The following is a 5000-nucleotide window of genomic DNA, read 5'->3' on the forward strand; positions in this document are numbered from 1 at the left end:
TATGCACTCTTTCGGATTGCCGGGCTTGGAGGTAGTGTACACTCTTATCCCGGCATCCATTCTGTTTTTCTTCTAGTGCTGTACCCGACCCGGCTGCCGGCCTATGAGGCCGGCAGCCGGGCGGTTGTAGTCCTCTGGTTCTTTTGCTGCCGGCTGGCATCGGTCCTGTACCTTTGCCGGCCGGCTAATGTCAGCCCTTGTCTGCCGGTCACCAAGAGTGTGGCCGGCAGCCGGGTACTACCTTGTGTAGTTGCCGGCCGGCAGTCATTGCCGGCCGACATTGGCTGTTGCCGGCCGGCAGTTACTGCCGGCCGGCACATGCATTTGAACCAGTGTTCTGCCGCCTTATAGCTGTTAAGTAGTATACTTTAAAGCTAGTTATGGTGTGTGCCGGCCGGCAAGTGCCGGCCGGCACCTCCTTTACTGTACCAGTATTCTTCAGTATAGCATATACTGTAAGAAGAAAACTATAGTATGGGTTTTGGTACAGCACTGTGTGTTCTAACACTTTTGTGTTTTCTTGCACAGCCCTTTGCTGTTGCTCTACAGATAGGAAAGTGAGTTCTTTCCTGTCTATTATCCAGGATTTTAAAATCATTGCTTAGGTGTGAGCTCCACCTGTTTCCTCTGGAAACTTTGCATTGGTTATTCTAGAAGAGATTAACCATTTGATTTTATTATCTGGAAGGCTGCAACAATGGGTTGTGAGGGAAACACAAGTGTGTGTCTTTCCTTTCTGAATTGTTATGCTATACTATGCATATCCAGTGATACATAGTTCACTTGATACTCATGGAAATTTCTTCTCTTTACAGGAGGACCCTCAGAAGTGCGGAAGTGTTTTCTGCAACGTCCGCAGCAAGAACCTCTGCGGACATGAGTTTTGTAGGAGACACGCAGCATGCGCTGTCTCCAAGGATGATCTCCAGTATTGGGACCCTCAGGTATGTACTGTGTGCACTAACCTGATTACTGAGGCCTTTGATTCCCCTAGGACGGCGGAATCAAGGGATATAGCAAAGGAGAAGCTTCGTACCTGGGTAAGGGGCTTCCAAAAGAACACCTTTGGCCCTTATCTTCCAAGTGAGAAGATGAGGGCGTATCTTTTCCCTAAGGCATCAGCTGATGCAGTGATTCCCCAGCCTCAAGAGGAGATCCCCCAAAGTCAGATCCAGGTGGATGCTGAAGTCGCGGTCGCGATGCAAGACATCCAGTTAGATGACAGGATGTCTGACGTGGACGAGCGTCTGGAGGAAGACCTCCTGGCAGAAGGCCAGGATGAAGTTCAAGCCCCAGACGTTGTAGAGGAAGAGGTCGACGAGGTGTCGGCTACTCCGGTTTAGATTCCGGAGCCTATTCCCTCAACATCGGCCGGTCTCCCAGTAGAGCTGGGACAGGCCCTCTCTTCTATTGTTGGAATGATCCAACAAATGCAGAAGGAGAATCAGGAGAAGGCGGCTGCAATGGAACTGCGGATGCAGTGCCTTGCAGAATCACATGGGCCCCAGAAAAGGCTCAATGTGAAAGACCTTCCCTTGTGCTCAGATGCTAACCCATGGAGGTATGCTGAGCACATGCCGATGACGACTGGAAAGATCGTCATCTCGGATAAGCTGGGCTCAGTTCCCCCAGAGGAGGTGGAATTCTGGCCCAGCAAGGCATCATATCCGGACTGTTATGTCCGGCTGAGGAAGGAACCAGCTTCAAAGGAGGAGACAGAGCCGAAGGAGGTCATAGTGATGGACCATGCTAAGGCTCAAGCTCTACTTTCATCCTCGATGAAAGAGAGGGGCTTCTCTATCTCAAAGGTAGCTGCATTGAGCAAGAAGCTCCCTTCCTTTGTGTCCTCTCCTGCTAGAGCCTTCCCCTTTTTACAGAAAGGGTTTGCGGCTGTACTAAAAGCAGTCGAGGCCGGCAAGCCTTGCCCCTCCCTGGAGGAGTGTAAACCCTTGTCGCTGGCCCTGCCTATGGACCACAAAGACTGGAAGGACGTCCATCTTACGTTCTCAGTTGGAAAGTTGGAGGCTGATATTGCCGGACGGCAGTTCGGCGAGGACCTCCCCAAGCTGTCTGACTTTCTTTTGCGAAGAGAGTTCGAGACAAAAGAAAGACTGGCTGCCTCAATGTCTCATCAGACTACTCTTGAGACGATGGCAAGTGACCCCAAGGTCCATGAAATGTTCATGGTGGTGGCTAAGACTCATCTGGCCACAGTGACGAAGGACCTTTATGGCTTCGTCAAGGCGAGGAGAGCTTGCAGGGAGTTCGTGTTCACCGCGGCTACGGTGAGGCACGAGCCAAGGAAATTAATCTCCTCCAACATTTGGGGAAAAGACCTTTTCCCTACCGATTTGGTCAAAGAAGTTGTTGATAAGGCCGCCTTGGAGAATAGAAACCTTCTCCAGAAGTGGGGCCTGGCTATCTAAAGAAAGTCTTCCCCGGATGAGGGTCCTCAACCAAAGAGGAAGAATATGAGGACTAGGCTACCGTCTCGGCCAGCCAAGCCCTTTAGACAGCAACAGCAACTGCAATTGCCATTGCCTCCAGTGCCCCAGATGGTGGCACAAACCCCGACCACTTTTCAGTGGGTACCCCAGGCTGTGTCGACACAGTCCACGGCATTCACCCCAACGTTCGAAGGGCAGTCTTCTTCCTTTCGAGCAAAGCCTAGAGGAGCAGCCAGAGGCTCGTCTAGGCGCCCCTCAAGGGGAAGGGGATTCAGGGGTGGTCGTGGTCAGGGAGGCAAGACCTCAGGACGGCAGTCCAAGTGAAATGATACCGGTAGGAGGGAGACTGATGAAATTTTGGGATCGTTGGACCTTCGATCCCTGGGCCCACAGCCTACTCAAGAATGGACTGGGCTGGAGCTGGTACAGCACTCCACCCCCGTGCCTTCGGTTTTTCCAACACTCCACCCCCGTTCTGGAGGAGTACGTTCAAGAACTGTTGGAGAAAAATGTGATCCGAAAGGTGAAGTCCATCAAATTCCAAGGGAGGCTGTTTTGTGTTCCCAAGAAAGACTCGGAATAGCTCAGAGTCATTCTGGACTTGTCGCCACTCAACAAGTTCATAGTGAATTGCAAATTCAAAATGCTAACACTGCAACACATAAGGACCTTACTGCCCAAGAGGGCATACTCCGTCTCTATAGACTTGTCAGACGCCTATTGGCACATCCCAATCAGCCGTCGACTCTCCCCCTACCTAGGGTTCAGGCTACAACGAAGACTATACGCCTTCAGAGCCATGCCATTTGGGCTAAACATAGCCCCAAGGATTTTCACGAAGCTTGCGAGCGCAGCTCTCAAAAAATTACGCCTAAAGGGAATTCAGGTAGTAGCCTACCTGGACGACTGGTTGGTGTGGACAGCATCCGAGACAGAATGCTTGCAAGCTTCCAGTCAAGTGATCCAGTTCCTAGAGTACCTAGGCTTCAAGATCAACAGAAAAAAGTCTCGACTTTCTCCATCTCAAAAGTTCCAGTGGCTGGGAATCCACTGGGACCTTTTGTCACACCGTTTCTCCATCCCGGCGAAGAAAAGGAAGGAGATAGCGGGTTCTGTCAAGAGACTTCTAGATTCCGAAAGGATATCAAGACGCAAACAGGAGAGGGTACTGGGCTCTCTCCAGTTTGCTTCGGTGATAGACCCAGTGCTAAGAGCACAGCTAAAGGATGCAACTGGAGTTTGGAGAAGTTATGCATCAAACGAGCGAAGAGATCTGAGAAGACCAGTTCCGCTTCGGCTACGTACTCTTCTCAGGCCTTGGTCCCAAGCCAGACATCTAAAGAAGTCGGTTCTTCTTCAGCCACCTCCCCCGTCGGTGACGATTCACTCAGACGCCTCAAAGGAGGGAGGTCACTCTCATCGGAAAAAAGTCCAGGGGACTTGGTCCAAGCTATTCAAGACCTTTCATATAAACTTTCTAGAAGCATGGCAGTGCTCCTTACCTTAAAGAAAGTCTCCCCGCGTCACTCGATCCACATAAGGTTGGTGATGGACAGCGAGGTAGTTGTGAGATGCTTGAATCGACAAGGGTCGAGGTCACCACCTCTCAACCAGGTGATGTTGGCCATTTTCTGATTGGTGGAAAAGAAGAAGTGGTACCTGTCGGCAGTTCACCTTCAAGGAGTCCGCAACGTGACAGCGGACGCTCTATCCAGGTTCACACCGATAGAGTCGGAATGGTCCTTAGACGCAGGATCATTCTCCTTCATTCTGAATCAAGTCCCAGAACTGCAGATAGACCTCTTTGCGACGAAAGACAACAAGAAGTTGCCCCTGTACGTGTCCCCGTACGAGGACCCCTTAGCGGAAGCAGTGGACGCGATGTCCCTCGACTGGAACAGATGGTCCAGGATTTATCTGTTCCCTCCTCACAACCTTCTGTTGAGGGTCCTCAACAAACTGAGATCCTTCAAGGGGGTAGCGGCAATAGTGGCCCACAAGTGGCCGAACAGCGTGTGGTTCCCCTTGGCATTGGAACTACAGCTGAAGTTTGTGCCGCTACCACATCCAGTTCTGACCCAGCGAGTCCAGAAGTCGACTGTCTGCGCTTCATTACAGAAAACCCAGACCCTGCAGCTCATGATTTTCTCTCCCTAGCGGTGAGAAAGCGTTTCGGGATTTCGAAAGCCAGCATAGACTTCCTAGAGGAATATAAGTGCAAATCTACTAGAAGGCAATATGAGTCATCTTGGAGAAAATGGGTGGCCTTTGTCAAGGCGAAGAGTCCGCAGGAGATCTCGACAGACTTCTGCTTATCTTTCTTCATCCACCTCCATGGTCAAGGGTTGGCAGCTAACACGATTTCAGCGTGTAAGTCTGCTTTGACAAGACCCATTCTATATGCCTTCCAGGTCGACTTAGTTAACGAGATCTTGAATAAAGTTCCGAAAGCCTGCGCTAGGCTCAGACCTTCAGCACCTCCAAAGCCCATTTCATGGTCTTTAGACAAAGTTCTTCATTTCGCTTCTCTGTTGAGCAATGAAGAGTGTGCGT

The sequence above is a fragment of the Palaemon carinicauda genome, chromosome 29, assembly GCF_036898095.1.
Source record: "Palaemon carinicauda isolate YSFRI2023 chromosome 29, ASM3689809v2, whole genome shotgun sequence".
Classification (NCBI taxonomy): domain Eukaryota; kingdom Metazoa; phylum Arthropoda; class Malacostraca; order Decapoda; family Palaemonidae; genus Palaemon; species Palaemon carinicauda.